Consider the following 18899-nt stretch of genomic DNA (forward strand, 5'->3'; position numbering starts at 1 on the left):
TGGATTTGAGTGGTTTCAAATGGGCAAAAATTCTTTTTTTTTTTAATATCTGTGATCCAAGCCAATTTTTTTCCCCACTCATGAACTAACCTCATTGAAACACACTTGTAGCAGAGACTCTTTTATGTGAAATGTACCGAATTCTAGGCCAATGAAAGGCCTGCAAATTATATGTCTGCTCTTTCTTGAATCAAATCTCAACTAAGATTCATTCATTCAAATCTCATTTCTGGGACATATGTGATTATTTTAAATATCTTCTAAGGATTGTAGTATTTCACTATTTGATTTGCTATATACTCAAACCTCTTTATAAAGGAGTTTTCTGTGATTTCGTTAAGAATTTTGAAGGAAACCGTAACCAGTGAGAGTAAATCAGAGACAAATTCAAGAAACCATATGAAAGAAGAATTTGTTTCTACTCTGTTTTGGAAAGAACTGAAAATAAGTGAAAAGTAATTTGATATAAAATTTATGAGATGTTTTATGATAGATTCTCTCTTGAGACTTGGCAGATCTTTGAATATAACTGTGGTTCTATGGACAGACAGGTGTGCCAGCAGTCTTAAAGTCTAAGACCGTCATGTGATTGAAGCCATGATGACAGGGATAAATGTGCAGACCAGAGAGGTAGATTACTAATTTTTAAAAAATTATGGGCGCTTTTTGTGTTTCTGAATAACACATAAGCAATTGACTTTGGTTGTTTGTCTTTTTTTGTTTAATGTAGCCAATTTGATGCATTTTTGGCAACTCTGATACATTTCCAATGATACAATCACCCACCTGCTCACTCACACATAGGAGATGGGCCTGGAGGATGTAGGCAGTATGTTTTTCCTGGTTGTCTTTGAGACATTGATTTGCCTTTACACAAAGAAGTATAAAAGAAAATTAAGACAGGAAACTAAGTCTCCAAAATCTCAACCTCCTACCCTTTCCTTTAACCGGGGTCTTCTGAAAATACAGTGTAAGTCAAAAACTTCTAAAAAATAGCCTAATTTATTTTAAAAAATTAGACATGTCCATTGAATCTAGTCATTTTTTTAATCCTAAATCATTATAGTAAAGCGTCATATGTGCATCTTATGACCATCCTGAGATTCCATGGCAAATTTCTTCTTTTTACATATTCCTCATTATCTCAGTTATTATATCAGAATTGTAAAATTTTCACCTATTCATTTAGAAAAATAGCATCTCAAGTGGCATTTTGTTCAGGGAATCTAACCGTAAGCATGGTTCCCTGTCTTATGCTGCGCATCCTTTTTTAATGTCTTTCGTGTTCCATTTAGTTGTTGCAGAGGTACTTGCCCTTTAGGACACAATTATCAACTGTTGCTAATAACAGGAAACTGCACTCTTAATTAGTGGTACCCCTTAGGACCAGATGTAACAGTGTGATATGTAAAAATGATTATTTTTCACCTTCCTTTATAGATATATATGTTGCTTTAAGAAACAGTGAAGGGGCACCTGGGTGGTTCGGTTGGTTAAGCATCTGCCTTTGGCTCAGGTGGTGATCCCAGGGTCCTGGGATCGAGACCTGTTTGGGGCTCCCTGCTTAGCAAGGGAGACTTCTTCTCCCTCTCCCTCTGCCTCTCTCCCCTGCTTGTGCTCTCACTCTCTTTGTCTACCAAATAAATAAAATAAAATAAAATACAATACAATGAAAATTGGGATATATGATATGAAAATGGTAAGTCATGCATAAAATTAAAATATTTTAAATGTCTCTGTGATGATAATTTAAGTTCCATCTCCTAGAAGCAGGCTCAGGTGGAGATTTTTGTTCAAGTGATATGTTGATTGCTATTTTCCAGAGGAGGGGAGTGAGGGAAACTGGATAAGGCAGGAGGCCAAAAGGGAGCAAGGTGATCTCAACAGCACAGAGAGCACCACAGATTTAGCCCTATTTTGTGACAAAGAACTGGCCTTTTGTACAACCCCCAGGTGGCTGAGGGTGGAAGTGGAGGAGTCAGTGTGTCCAGCCAGGCAAGGTAGCTATCATTTGGTCATGGGCAATTCACCAGAAAAGAGGACAAGTGTGAGTTGTTAATGGGTAGATATAAAGAGCAGAAAAGGGGAATTAGGTGAACACATAATTCTGTTCCAGTGTTCTAACATGAATGGGAATTTTATTTCAGCTTCTAAGTATTGCCATCTCAGCAGAATGAAAATTTCTCCAAACTAAAATAGTTATTTAAAAAATACTCTGTGAAAACTACACAGATTCAAAAAATTTGTTTAATTTGCCTTCACCCACAGTAAAACAGTAGTTATATTAAAATCTTGGATGAAATGATTTTACTCAAATCATTGGATGAAATTTTAGGAAATATATGTAATATATTTGTGAATTTTAGGAAATATACGTAATATATTTTTTAGGAAGTTTTTTTAGGAATATAAATTTTTAAGGAATACAAATTTTAGGAAATACATGTAATACTTTGTGAATTATGTGTCTCCGTTTTATTGCATGAAATACCACCAACTTACCAACATAACGATGAGATAGACATAGTAATAAATGAGTTCATTGCCTTGGTTAATTGGTGAATTTCTTCTTCCTTTTGTTTTGTTTTGTTTTGTTATGAAGCTATTATTAGTGTAGAAGAATTGATTGTATTTTATTTAGAGTTTATCTTAATTTAATAAATGTAAAATATTTAAATGTAGGTATGTGTCTTCTTGACCTGGGCTCCTCAATGATCAAGGTCTAGGCTTGGCCCAAAAGAACCACTTTTAAAGCTTTTTGGTTTGGGATCATCTGGAAGGCATTTTGCACTTTTGCACCAGCTAAATATATATATATACATATATATATATATAATAATTAATTATTATTATTATATAATAAAAATATATTTGCACTTTTGCACCAGCTAAATATATATATATGCCACTTTTTAATTAATCAGTTTTAAGAAGAACATATTCTAGTTCTACATTTAAAAATATGGTACTTAACCCTCATATGGCATCCAAAATTTTCCTCCTCTATTACTTTTCTACCTTTTTAAAAATTAGATGTTTATTTTTGTTTTTATTTGCTTTTTTCATTTCTGTAAGTGTATTTGAATTTCTATTTCTTTAGATATCACATATAGATCATACCTTTTTTTCTTCTTGAAAGGCTAAGAAACTTACGCTCCTTTACCAGACCCCACCTTATCTCTCCTTCTACTTAAATAGTACTTGTTATATTGTTACATTTATAATGTCAAGATATGGAATATTTACTTTAGGTTTATTTATTTATTTTTATTTATTTATTATTTAAATTCAATTTAGTTAACATATAGTGCATTATAAGTTTCAGGAGTAGAATTTAGTGATTCATCAGTTGCATATAACACCCAGTGTTCATTACATCAAGTGCCCTCCTTAATGCCCATCACCCAATTATCCCATTCCCCGTCTACTTCTCCTCCCACAATCCTGTTTGCTCCCTATAGTTAAGAGTCTCTAATGATTTGTGTCTCTATATGTTTTTATCTTATTTTTCCTGCCCTTCCCCTATGTTCATCTGTTTTGTTTCTTAAATTCTACATATGAGTGAAATCATATGATATTTGTCTTTTTCTGACTGACTTATTTCACTTAGCATAATACCCTCTTGTTCCATCCACGTTGTTGAAATGGCAAGATTTCATTCTTTTTGATGCCTGAGTAATATTCCATCATCTATATCTCACATCTTCATTATCCATTCCTCTGTTGGTGGACATCTGGGCTCTTTCCATATTTTGGCTATTGTGGACATTGTTGCTATAAACATTGGGGTGCATGTGACCCTTCGAATCATTACATTTGTATCCTTTGGATAAATACCTAGTAGTGCAATTGCTGGGTCATACGGTAGTTCTATTTCTTAATTTTTTGAGGAACCTCCGTACTGTTTTCCCGATTAGCTGCACCAGTTTGCATTCCCACCAACAGTTACTTTAGGTTTATAAATGCAATTGAGCCATCTGCTGTTGGTACTTAAAGTGACTCAAATATATAACAAAAAAATTGCTTATAAGATGGTCATTATGTTAATGTAATTGTTGAGTGTTAAACTCTAACTTTGGGTCATGCATAATCTTCCTGGGTTGTTATAGAAGAAGGGAAATCATTTTAACAGCCTAGAGCACTTCCAGAGTGACCAATTTACCCAAAGTACCAGGAGAGTGACTTTTCATTTCACTTTTTACCCAATGGTAATTTCTTCATGGAAGAAATTTAATCAAAATGAAGCAAATCAGGGGGCACCTGGGTGGCTCAGTCAGTTAGGCATCTGCCTTCAGTTCAGGTCATAATCTCAAGATCCTGGGATTGAGCCTTGCTTTGGGCTCCCTGTTCAGTGGGGAGTCTGCTTTTCCCTCTCCCTCTGTTCCTCCCCCTGTCTGTACTCTCTTTTTCTCTCTCTCGAATAAATAAATTTAAAAATCTTTAAAAAATGAAGCAAATTAGGCATAAAGGTAATTTATTCAACCGATGAGCCTGATCACACTCATGATGCAGATTTGCTGTATCCAGCAAATTTTCAAACATATTGGCTTAAATTTATAGATTTACATAAAATCAATATTCTTTCTTTTTTCCCTCTCTTACCCATATTGCCTCCTGCCCAGTACTTTCCAAGGAGTTCTTACTATGCCTCCACTATGATACAGCACTATAATTGGAACTTACTTCTGCTATTAAAAAATTACCTCATTTTAATAAGTAGAATATTTTGTTTCTTTTCCATCATATTTTTCAGGTTGTTAGCACAGTTATATTTAATGTTTTGTCATTTCTGTATGATAGGAATGTTATGTTAGAAATCATTGTCTCTTAAATCACATTTAAATGTTTTTAAAACAATGTGAGACCTACCTTTATTTTTTAAATGATCCTCATTGGTTCTTAATTCCAATATAAAATGATATTAATTGGATTGGGCTGGGAATAATCCTTGTCACTAAAACTTTGCCTTTCAAAGCTCAAAGTCAAATGTATTCTAGTCTCTTGAAGCACAGACAGGTTAAATAACTTCTTTAAGGACACACAACCCAACAGGTGGATGACAGTCTGGCTGCTCTACATCTTCTCTGGCATCCAGTGCTATGATGAAATCTGATGTCAACTCAACTATTTCTTTTGAATCTTTGATTCTGAAAACTTTAAGAATTCTATCTATACTTTGGTATAAGGAAGTCCCACAAGACTCTTTCTAGGTATGGACATTTTTCCATTCTGCTTCATACTCAACACTCACATAACTCTATAAATAAATCTATTCACTTCTCAATAGTTTTTTATTATTATTTTTTATGTATAATTGCTCTACTTGTCTCCCTCTTGTGCCACCATTTTCTCTATTCTTTTTGTTTTTGATAGAATGTTTGTTATTTGAATATAGTACATTCTGGACTGATCCCTTCTGTCTGTTATTTTTCTGATTATTCTCACCTCTTCATCTTTTTTTTTTTTTTCATGTTCTCTACACTGGAAGTTTATTTTAAATTTATGTGCTGGAATTATTTTTATTCTATTCCTGAAAAATACATTTCTTTAAAAATTCTAAGATATATTTTTGCATTTCCTTAAAAGGCGTTTCAATTTCTTAGAAACCAGATACCAATTTTGAGCCTGGGTTCCTATGTAATACTTTAAATTTCTCTACAAGCACAAGAATGAGAAACTAATATGGAACTCTATTCCATATGTAGTTCACAAATTATTCAAACTCATTATTGAACTGCAGCCTATTCCTGTTGTCTATGCTATCTGATTTAGGCCCTAATCATTCTCAGGGATCTGCCAGTAAGAAAAGACCAAACCCTTGAGGCTGCTTTATTAAGTATATAATTTAGTTGCAATATTTTCTATTTTGGCTTATCCCCTTTCCTTTTCTATCTCTCATACTCTGTTCTTAAGAAATATATCTGCTGCTTGTCCACAATAACCCAAGTCACCTTCAGTTATCGGTTCTGTTATATACTCATTCCTCTTTGTATGTAATTAACATAATTTCAGTGAGGTATTTTGGAAGGAAGGAAATGTAAAGACATATAGTCTTCATTTTTCAAGTTATAAATCTGATGCTTGAAAAAATTTTGTTATAAAGGCTATATTTTAAAATTAATTTGAAAGTTATAAAACCCTATGGCTTCTAGTTATATGGAAATGTTTGATTCACGAATATTATTAATTTAACCCCAAAGTTTTAGCACTGTTTCCTTGATCTCTTTTTCCTGTAAGATCTAGCAAATATATAACAGCTCTTATTCACTTTCATAAAATGTCTGTTCTCCCCACTCCTTTTTTTCTACTATAACTGTTAGAAAGTTAGTATGTCTTCTGTACTTGTTTTTTGTGACAAGTTCACTGTCCTAGAGTTCTCTGTTATATTTTTTCATCTTTCATTTCCATGGTGAGCTATATATGCTACCTCAAGCAGTCTTTTAATGGCTTCCATCTTTCCTTCTCTTTTTCATTGATATCCTGTGATTGAAATATTATCATCCACCTCCAGGGCACTCAAGAGCAGTCACAGTTCTCATTCATCTTGAAACTCCAATAATTGAAGTCCTTTACCTCCTCATATCTTTCTGTTAGATGTAAGATTTGTCTGTTGCAAGAAATTTCCATTTTGTTTCGAGATTACAGATAGGTGCTGAAGTGTATACTACATTGAAGAATAAGCTCTCCTCCCAAGATTCTAAAAATTCTTTTCTCAACAACTGATGAGCATGCCCTTCAGATTACAAAAGGTGAAAAGCAGATCATCATGAATAAATAATTTGTCTAGTCTGCCCCTCAATAGAAAAGATGATACAAAATTGTAATTGAAGTTTTCATAATGTCTTCAATAGATTTTCTTTTAAGCACAGGAGTGTAAACTTCTGAAAAAGGGAATGAGAAATCCTTAGAGACACTTAATGCATTTATCAAATTTTTTTCTCCCTACATTTTCCAGAGAATCCCAAGCTATATTGTTATTTTCTGCCTTAATTTCTTATCTCTCGAAATCGTTCTTTTACCACTCTTTTTCGTACTTGTCCTCACTCAGAGAACTGGAAGAATCCCAGACAGGGAACCTCATGTACTTTGGGGAAACATCTGACATATTGTACATTCTTTTAAAACTTTCTAGAGTCAATTCATTTTGATTTAATAGTATGAGCTACTGTGGAACATACTAGCAATAGGAGTGGCTGCTCCTAATGTGAGAATAATTTGTGTATGGATTTTTTTGACCCTTCTCTTCTCAGGACGGTGTTGAAAATTGATTAGTATCCCTTCTCAGATTTAAAACGTTTTGACAAGAGTTCAATTTTCTGACAAAGATAAGTGAAGTTTCCCTTGAAGGTAAGGAAGTAAGGAAAAGAAAAGTTAAATATTTTCTCTATGCTACTATGTTAGAACTTTTTAAAAAGTTTATGTAACAACTTATAATTGATCTTCTATAGACAGATTACCTCTTAAGGGATTCTCTAGTGAAATAACAAGTTGTATGATAATTGTCTGCATTACTGGATTTTCTTAAAGATAAAAAGATTATAATAAACATTCTAACAACTGAAAAGCAGTGATATGCAATGTCACAGAAGTTTGGAACACTGATATTTTTATGGAGTGACTACTGTCCATTCAAGAACATTTACTAGTAAGTTTATCTCCATTCTGCTGAGTGAGGTAAAAAATGCTATTAGATGCAGAGAATGGAGGCTCATAGTGAAACTCATTCATACTGACAGGGTGTTTGTGGAAAATGACTGCTAATAATATATTGTGTAGTGAAATGATGCAAAATTAATTGCTTCACTTAACAGACTTTGAGAATCCTTCTGATCAGATTTCACTGATTCTTTAAAACAAGGCAGAGATTCATTCAAAAGGTCAGAGCAATTTAAGAGTCTAAAAAAAAAGCCTCTCTCTCTTCCATTGTACCTTGCACACAAGCTTTCTTACATTAGCAGTTCAGAGACTGTGCTTAGAGCATAAGGAAATTGTTGGGATTCAGAGTGTGACGTGTGTGTGTGTGTGTGTGTGTGTGTGTGTGTGTGTGTACCAAGTCGTTGAAAGACTCCGAGAGCAGGATTACCCACCAACCCCCGTGCTACTGTGGCTGCTTTAAGTGTGTGGCTGTCTCATTCTAAAGCAGCAGAGTCATCCGTTTTCCATCTTGTTTTGAGGTTCTATTACGTCCCCATTATGTTACCCTAGGAAATGTAAAGTATTTCCTATGCACCCACTCTGCCCTAGCTCTTCCAACCCTAGAACCTCCCTCACTCCACAACTTGCCTGCAATTCGGACGTAGATACATTTCCTGAACTAGATTTACATCTACTATCTAAATGTCCTGATTTCCAAAACCCATATAAATATAACATATAACACAATTTAAAACATTCAGTTTAGATCTATTTTAACATCTATTCTGATATACCCACAGTTTTAGAACTACCACCTATATATTTTCTTTTATTTTGGACAACCCATGACTTTCTCATTCAGTTTGGACTGTAACGATAAATTGTTTCTCTACTCTTCAAAAATTAGTTATTTTTATTCCTTTTCTCAATGAATTTCAAAGGATTATGACTTACCAAAATATATATAAATGGTTCTTCTGTGATCAATTAATGCCATTTTTCCTCCTCATCCAAGTCATATTTCAGCATCACTTTATAATAGGAAAGATATGTCGTGGATATAAAGATGTGAGTCAATGTGACATATATTTTCCTAATCTATATGACTTTCTATTGTCAATATGAATTATGAATTGACATGTTTGACTCATAATTTTTGATATATATTTAAAATTCCTGAAACTCGCTGTAAATTTATATATATATATATATATATATATATATATATATATGTATGGTTTTTATTTAAATTCCAGTTAACATATACTATAATATTAGTTTCAGGTGTACAGTTTAGTGATTCAACACTTATATACAACACCCAGTGCTCACTACAGCAAGTGCACTCCTTGATCCCTATCACCCATCCAACCCATCCCCCCACCTTCCTCCCTTCTACAACTACTACTTTGTTCTCCATAGTTAAAGGTCTGTTTCTTGGATTGCTTCTCTCTTTTTTTCCCCTATGATCATTTGTTTTGGTTCTTAAATTCCACATATGAGTGAAATCATATGACATTTGTTTTCCTCTGACTGACTTATTTTGCTTAACATAATACTTTCTAGCTCCATCCAAGTCATTGCAAAAGGCAAAATTTCATTCGTTTTTATGGCTGAATAATATTCCATATATATATGAATATTCTATATATATTAATATGTATATTCCATATATATTTGTATATATTCCTAATATATATATTCATATATATTCCCAATATATGTTCATATATATTCTGTATATATACCACTTCTTTATCCATTCATCAGTTGATGGACATTTGGGCTCTTTCCATAATTTGCCTATTGTTGATAATGCTACTATAAACATCCAGGTGCATGTATCACTTTGAATTAGTATTTTTGTATTCTTTGGGTAAATACCTAGTAGTGGAATTGCTGGATCATAAGGTAGTTCTATTTTTTAACTTTTTGAGGAACCTCCATACTCTTTTCCACAGTGGGTATACCAGTTTGCATTCCCACCAATGGTGTAAGAGGGTTCCCCTTTCACCATCTTTGTTGTCTTCATCTTCTTGTTTTGCCATTTATTAATTCTCCTTTCAGTCATGTCAAAACTCTAAGTCCATTAATTTTTAATTATTTAAGAAATGTATAGTTCTATTTGATTACTTTGTTAATTTCTTTATTAATGTTTTATAGTCCCTTTCTCTTCTTTTTAAACCCTACTTTTATTTATTATTTGACTAATACTTTCTATTTCATGTCTTATAATTCAAATAGCTAAGATCTTGTTGATCTGACACTTCTTTTGGTCATTTTACAATATTCTTTATTTTCCTGTTGTGATTTTTAGAAGGTAATTTCATATTTGTTGTGGGAGTTGATAAGATGTATTAAGCTTTGGCCAAAGTGAGATTTCCTGACAATATTAAATGTAGCTTGTGCTTGCTATTTGCAAGCACTACTACTCCTGATTCTAATTTGAAATGGGATTTTGGCTTTAGATATTTTTGAGGTGTTCATGATACCGAAGTATTATGAATTGATTCTAATAATACGTGCATTCATATGATGAGTATATATTTTTAGAAGATGATATATGGATATCTGCCCTCTTAACCACAGCTCTAGAAGTGTAACTATCATTGTTGTTTCCTCATAGTAAAGGGGAAGTGGTTATTTAATTTAAAATTACTCTCAACTGAATACATAGTCCTTTGGGGACTCAACTTCATGCACATGTTTCCCAGCTGGATTTGCTAAGTACCTTAAGTGTGATCAATGCTTAATATTCCTATCTTCTTTGGTCTTTAATGTGTGAAAAGTTAAAGTCATGTTCACTAGAGTTAGGCAAATACATTACAAATGAAAAATGGTTTCAGTGCTCTAATTAAATGTCTAGATTCTTTTTTTATTTGTTTATTTTTTTTATTTTTTAGAGTCAGGATTTCTAACTATCTTGCCAGAACATATACATTTGAAGCTTTGCTGTTGTTTTCTTTTTTTCATTTTGTTTTATCCATCATCCTTAGTTGTTTTCACTGACAGTGAAAGTAGTGATTGTTTTCCCTATTAGCTATCTAGTTTGCTGGAAACTGACATTAGCATGATTATATTGTAAAAACAACTAATATGAGCAAGGAAATAGGGTTGAAATGTAACTTGTGCCAATTATACCACTTGCATATTTTTAAAAACATAGAAAGCTATAATATACATTGTTTATAGGTACATGTATGTATGTGAAAATATACTTGAAATGCATAATTGGTGAAATAAGATAAATAGCAAGCTAAAGCTACTTCAGAGGAAAGTATCTTGGAATGACAGGGCATTGGTAAGGAGAATGAGTGCATTTATTCATTGATTTTTAAAACATGGTTATTTTATTAACTATAAAATATCTCTACTTTTTATATTATTATTTCATCAAAATGTCTTAAACATCAGGAAAAATAGGAAGTAGATTTAAATAGAATCCACAGTAAAGTGAGAACCAGGACCAGAGCATTGAATTATATGATTATAGAATTATAAATTGATTAACGGAAATTTATCATTTTGCACTAATATATTATTCGCTACCTTAAAATAACCTTCGAACAAAGTCCTTTCTGTGCATATTTAGTGTTGTGGATGTTAATATTGACATTTATTTTTCTTTGCTCGTTTTAATGAACAATAAATTTGTTACATGTTAAAAAGCATATAACTCATATTTCTCAGTAAATTAGCACCAAATATTTTGATTTTTTAAACAAGTTCTACTTTTTCTTCCATTTTTGTGATAATTAGTTCAAATTTGACCTTATAATTTTGAAAACATTATAAAATGCTATACTTTATGAACTTGCAATTTTGTTTATCCGTGACTTTCTTCATATACCAGATATCTGCTAGAAGTGCAAAGTACAGAGCTGAGCTTTTAATAACTCTTCAATTTGCATTCTCTTTTTTAAAACTTTGTTTTATTTTCAAAATACTTTATTTCTACCTTTTAAAAATTTTTTTGGACATTGGAAAAGTCAGAGTTCAAAGACTCAAGGTTCCTTTAATAAGCCAAGTCATGTTCTGATGCCAGAGGTAATGTTGGAATTCGTTTATTCATTGAATAAATTATGCATTATTTTAACACCCTAAAAATTATTAGGGTGACACTTTTAGGTGTATGTAGCAATTACTTCCAAAAATGTAAATTCCATTAAATGATGATAAGGATTATAACCATAAAGAATATATATAGACAAATTGGTTATTGTAAAGTTCATGAGTGGTTTTAGTGGGAAAAAAATGTTCTAGAACACTGTCTGCTGTGCCACTTCCAAAGGCATTTGCTAAACCTTCTGAGTATTATTAAAAAGTGTCCATAAGTATAAAATTCAATATAGTCAGTAAAGAATGTTAAGTAATTCAGAATGATCTTCCTCTTGGAAAAATGAGAAATACTACTGGTGATGGGTAGTAAGGAGGGCACGTATTGCATGGTGCACTGGGTGTTATATGCAACTAATGAATCATCGAACTTTACATCAGAAACCAGGGTTGTACTATATGGTGACTAACATAATAAAAAAACATTAAAAAAAAAGAAATACTACTAAAATGTGTATATGTGAGTATAAAATATAAAAATATCTATACATTTAAAATTATGTATATATATGCATAATACAAATTCACATATACACATATATAAAATTTATATGTATATATCAAGATCCAGAAGAAGACAAAAATCAAAAGCTGAAGCCACTTTTCAAAGTTGCTTTTGCTAAACTTGTATAGCCACTGTGAAAAACAGTATGACTAGTTCTCAAAAAATTAAAAATAGAAATACCATGTGTTCTAATAATTCCATTATTGAGTGTTTACACTAAGAAAATAAAAACACTAATTCAAAAAGATATGCACTCCTATGTTTATTGCAGCATTATTTACAATAGCCAAGATATGGAAGCAATCTAAGTGTTCATCAATAGACCAACGATCAAGGAAGTTGTAGTATATTTATGTATAAGGGAACACTATGCAGTCGTAAAAAAGGTAAGATTGTGCTTGTTGGGTATTATGCTGAGTGAAATAAAGAAAGAAAAATACCATATGATTTCACTCATATGCAGAATCAAAAAAGAAAAAAAAATGAATAAACGAAAAGCAGAAATAGACCTATAAATACAGAGAACAAACTGATGGCTGCCAGAAAGGAGGGATGTAAGAAGTTGGGCAAAATGGGTGAAGAGGAGTGAGAGATGTAGGCTTCTAGTTATGGAATAAGTAAGTCAAAGGAATAAAACCACAACATAAGGAATATAGGCAATGATACTGTAATAGCAATGTATGGGCTCAGATGGTAGCTACACTTGTGAATACGGCATAATATATAGATCTGTTGGATCACTATGTTGTACACCTGAATCTAATGTAACATCGTGTGTCAACTATACTAAAAACAAACAAACAAGAAACCCAAAACCGAACCAAAACAAAACAAAAAACAGGGTACCAAGAGTTTAAAGAAGGTAGTAACCATTAAAACAAAAATATAAAACTTCCTAAAAATTATAAATAAAATAGCAAAGAATGCACATCTCATAGAAAAAGAAACAGGAAATACAAAATAATGATAATAAAATAAAGATGCTTTTGCTCTGGGCTAAGAGGCTGAGAAGCAATTTTGAGAGACTTGAGATGAAAAACAAAAGTTGAAGTTCAAGATCCCTGAAAGGTTGGGAACCTGGTAAACAATCCTCTACATATACTTAATTATATAAACTGCACAACTGCTCCCCAGAAGTAAACTTAAATCAAGATTAAAGTAGGTCTTGCAGACACAAAATGTTGACTTCAAGACACTTTGATAGGTCAGGAAATTTCAATTTGTAAAATTGGCTTACAGTAATTTTAGATTGTTCATTCCATCATATGGCTGTAGAAGCAAAAGGAAATTCTCTCTGAAAAAAGGTGGTATCCTAACTATTAATTCTTCAAATTATGTCATAAAAATTTCTCAAATACATTGCCCAGCACACATTTAACATAATCTAGGCATAAGATAAGGCAAATCATTGTGTCTGAGAACAAACAGAAATTACTGATAACTGATATAAGCTCACTAAAATTTTTTGTAGTAAAAAGATATTCTTTCTACTGCAGAGAAAAGCTAAATTTAAAAATGTCACCAAGGAAGTTAAAAATATAAATATACATTGAAGATTTGCAAAAGAACCAACTAGAAATTCTAGAAATGGAATATACTCTAATCAAGATTAAGAACTCAGTAGGATTAATAGCAGTACTGAATTTTTTAAAAAATTCCAGATTTAAGTGGAGGGACAAAAAGCTTGAAAAATTGTGGAGGAGGAGACATGGAAAATGTAGTGAGAAAATATAACACACATTTATTTATTTATTTTTAAAGATTTTATTTATTTATTTTTCAGAGAGAGAGAGAGAGAACACACAAGCAGGGGGAGCAGTAGGATCCCCACTGAGCAAGGAACCCAATGTGGGACTTGACCCCAGGTCGCTGGGATCAAGACCTAAGCCAAAAGCAGACACTTAACTGACTGAGCCACCCAGGCATCCCACGTAACACACATTTAATTGGAGTCAGCAGAAATGGAAGAAAATGTGGAAGAAACGCTGTATTTTTTTTAATTCATGAGACTTTCTTTTAATTGACAAAAGATAACATCTGTAGATTCAAGAAGCCAAATGAAGACAAAGGAGGAAATTTATATACAAACACATTATTTGAACCTAAAGAAAACCAAACACAGAAAGAATTTTAGAACAGATGACCTTTAAGTTAACAACAGTTAACAACCATAGGCTTATAGATGATTTCTAATAGCAGAATGGAAGCAAGGTAGCAGGAGAATAATATTTTATACATAGATTGAAAATAATTTCCAATCACATATTTTAAATACAGAAAAAATATTCAATAATGGATGTGAAAAATAATATTTCTAGATAGACAAATTCTAGTAAGATGCACCATCAGCAAACCTGTCATAAAGTGAATGCTTAGAGCTTTTTTCAGAAAGAAGAAAAATGATCTCTGTTGTCAGTTTGGACATGCAGAAAGGAATGAAGAGCAACAAAAATGAAAAAGTATACTCTCACCAAGATATCTAAATTCTGGGCCATCAAGCACACTTCAACAAATTTAAAATAATAGAAATCATACAGTATCTGCTCTCGGACCACAATGGAATTTAACCAGAAATCAATAACAGAAAAAATGGAAAGTCTCAAAATATGTGGAGATTAAACAATATGCTACTAAGTAACACTTTGGCCAGAGAAGCAATCAAAGGAGAAACTTTAAAATATTTTCAACAACATAAAAATTGACAGCACAACTTATCAATATTTGTGGGATGCAGTGAAAGCCGTAGAGGGAAGTTTACAGCAATGAAAACATATATTAGGAAAAAAAAAGAAAGACCTAAAATCAATAACCTAAATTCCCATCTTAGGAAACTACAAAAAGAAAAGCAAACTAAATCCAAAATAAACAGAAGAAAGAACGTAACAGCAGAAATCAATGAAATTTAAACAGGAAATCAACACAGAAAAATCCATGAAACTAAAACCCACTTCTTTGAAAAGATCAATAAAATTGACAAGCCTCTAGCCAGACTGACAAAGAAAACAAGGACACAAATTACTACAATCATAAATGAAAGAGAGAGGTCACCTGGGTGGCTCAGTTGGTTGAGCTTCTGATTCTTGATTTTGGCTCCAGTCATGATCCTATGGGTCATGACATTGAGCTCTATGTCAGGATTCCCGGTTAGCGGGGAGTCTGTTTGAGATTCTCTCTCCCTCTCTGTCTGCCCTTCCCCCCCAACTCATGCAAACACACTCTCTCACAAAAAAAAAAAAAAATCAACACCACCAACAATAATCCAATTAAATATAGGCAGAGGACCAAAGGAGCTTGGGAGCAACAAAGTGGGAAAGAATATGCAATGGGAAGAAGACAGTCTCTTTAATAAATGGTGTTGGAAGGGTGCCGGGGTGGCCCAATGGGTTAAACATCCAATTCTTGGTTTTGGATCAGGTCCTGATCTCAGAGTCCTGAGATGGATCCCAGGGTCAGGCTTCATGCTCAATAGGAGTGTGCTTGAGATTCGCTCTTGCCCTCTCCCTCTGCCCCGCTCCTGCTTGTATGTTCTCTCTCTCAAATAAATAAATAAATAAATCTTAAAAAAATAAATTAAATAAATGAAAGAGGGGACGTTACTACAAATCTCATGGATATTAAAGAGATAATAAAGGAATATTATGGAAGGTATGCCCATAAATACTCTATGCCCACAAATTTGATGACCTAAGAGAAATAGACAAATTCCTTGAAAGGTACAATCTGCCAAAAGTCCTACAAGAAATAGACAACAGAAATAGGCCTATATCTTAAAGATATTAACTCAATAATTAATAACCTTCCAAAACAGAAAATACCAGGTCCAGATGAGTTTACTAGTAAATTTTACCAAGGATTTAAAGGAAAAAAAATATACGAATTGTTTAATATTTCTTTCAGAGGTTAAAGCAGCGGGAATACTTCCTAACTCGTCCTATGAAGCCAGCATTAAAAAAGTACCAAAACCAAAGATATTAAAAGAAAAGAAAAGAACAGATCGATATTATTCCTGAACATTGATGCAAAAATCCTCAAGAAAATATCAGTGAGTTGAATTATACAACATGACCAAATGGGATTACACCAGGCATGTAAGGCTTGTTCAACATCTGAAAATCCATTAGTGGATTCATCACATCAACAGGCTAAAAAAGAAAACTCACATAATCATGCCAATAGATGCAGAAAAGGCAATTGACAAAATCCAACACCCTTTCACAATAAAAACTCTCAGTAAAGTAGGACTAGTAGCAAACGTCTTCAAATTGATCAAGAATGTCTAAAAAGCACACAGCTAACATCATAATTAAGCTTTCTCACCAAGATCAGGAACAAAGCAAGGACATCTCCCAACACCGCTGTTTTCAAGCACCCCCCATTCAAATACTTAGGTAGAAATCTAATGAAATGTACACCAAATCAACATGATGAAACTACAAAACTCTCACAAATGCAATAAAAAAACTAAATAAATGTAGAGATATTCCATGTTCACAAATATGAAGACTCAAAACGTCAAGATGCTAGTTCTTCCCAACTGATCTATAGATTCAATGCGGTCTCCATCAAAATCCCAGCGTTATTTTGTGGATATTGACCAACTCTGAAGCAAAAGACCCAGAATATTCAACACAATATTAGCGAAGACCACTTCTTGTAAGACAGACCCTACCCGGTTCCAAGACTTGTCCTAAAGCTACAGTAATCATGACAGTGTGCTATTGGCAAAGAATACACAAATAGATCAATGAAACAGATTAGAAAAATTAAAAATAGACTCCTGTAAGTGATGAATTTATGTAGCACAGAAGTTTTTGGGGTTGGTGGAAAAAATATCTGCGATATTATGATGAAAGATACATGTCATTATGCTTTGTCTAAACTCACAGAATGCACAACACCAAGAATGAAGCTTAATGTCATAATGTAAATTATGGACTTTGGGTGTTTATGGTATGTCAAAGTAGATTCATCAATCTTAAAAAATGAGTCATTCTAGTGGAAATGTTGATAGTGGGGAAGGCGTTAAACTACTAAATGTATAGTGTGCAAGGTGTATGTGCAAATCTAAATGAACATTGGCTACATAGCTGTAACAGTAATGCATTAAACAGCTTAAAAAGGATTAGAATAAAAATAGGAAAAATAGCATTTAAATTGCAGGGATGCATAAAACCAATAATGTTTATCCTCCATTCTGTTTCCCCAGATCATTTTTCCCCCATTTCTTTTAGCCTCCGATCTCAATTCCTTGAAATTCTTGGCCAAAAACTCTTGGTCACTAGAGCATAAAACCTATCTCCTTTGCATGGGTCAAAGCAACGCTGAGGCACTACTTACACTCCAGAGTTACCAGGTGAGACTTTTCCCTTTCCTTCCCCTTGCTATTTGCTACACGTCTTTGCTGTTTCTCCTGGGAGCCCTTCTTCAATACATTACCAACAAATGATACCTAATCTTAAGATCTGCTTCTGCCAAAGACAGTTTTCAGTTTGGATCTAATAGTTAAACTCTACTATAGTTTTTATCAATGCATAGAAGGGAGTAAAAGTTCCAAAAAACATTAACTTTGATCAGTCAAGCTTGCATGGTATAGTCTTTAGCCTATGACCAATTAATAGTAAAAGAGTGTAGAAATTCCAAACTCAATGGAAATAAAAGAATAATAAATAGTCAAATCAAGAAAATGCTAGAAAGGGGAAGTAAAGAATCACAAAACAGGACAAACAAAAAGCATACTGTAAGATGATAAATTAAAAATTAAATATATCACTGGTTACATTATTAATCCCACAAATATGTCTAGCAAAAACAAAACAAACAAACAAAAACCAGATACAGTGGGCGTTGGACAACAACATCTGCATGGCATTTGCAGGGCTCACCTTGGATGTGAGAACAGTCATCAACAGGGTCTGGATGGAGTGCCAGAGCCACCGACTGACCGTGGAGGACCCGGTCACTGTGGTGTGGCTACATCGCCAGTCTGAACAGCACTACACGCAGAGCAATGGATGCAGGCTGTTTGACATCTCTGCCCTTTTTGTGGGTTTTGGCTTTGAAGGCACCCCCAGATTCCATCAGACTGGCCTTCAGGGGACATACCAAGCCTGGAGGGCCAATGCCACAGGCTGGGGTGCCAAGTCGGGGCGTGAATTTTCAGAGAAGAATTACACTGACAAAGCCATAGACACAGCTGACCTGAGACAGATGACCTGAGCTGGTTATCAAGGCCCTCTCAGAAGTGGTTCAGTCTGTCAGCCAAAACACTGAACTGGCTGTCATGAGGCAAGATCAACCCCTCAAGATTTTAAATCCCAAACAAATTGAGAAATGCGTTGCTGAAATTGAAAAAGAGGAGGAAGAAAATGAAAAGAAACAAAAGAAAACATCATGATAAGGAAATCTTGGTGGTAGTGCTTTTTAAATTCAGCATGGCTGATTCTTAAAATGACATGTAGGCATTTCCATTCCATTTATCTACTGTCCAAGTGTCCGGCAATAAACTTCTGAATTTGTTAAAACAACAACAATAGATACACTGAAAACATGCTGTACTATTCCATTCGTATTCAATTCAAAAAGAGTTGCACCTAAATCATAGTGTTTAGGGGTTTATACTTAGGTACTAAAAGTATAACAAAGG

The 18899-nt window shown here is 33.3% G+C and overlaps 1 pseudogene; it reads left to right on the forward strand.

Moving 5' to 3' along the window:
- The first annotated feature begins 807 nt into the window (after positions 1 to 807).
- Positions 808 to 18650, forward strand: LOC123781228 (proteasome subunit alpha type-7 pseudogene; annotated as a pseudogene).
- The last annotated feature ends 249 nt before the right edge of the window (positions 18651 to 18899 follow it).

The sequence above is a fragment of the Ursus americanus genome, chromosome 18 (assembly GCF_024610735.1).
Source record: "Ursus americanus isolate L20-20 chromosome 18, mUrsAme1.1.p, whole genome shotgun sequence".
Classification (NCBI taxonomy): domain Eukaryota; kingdom Metazoa; phylum Chordata; class Mammalia; order Carnivora; family Ursidae; genus Ursus; species Ursus americanus.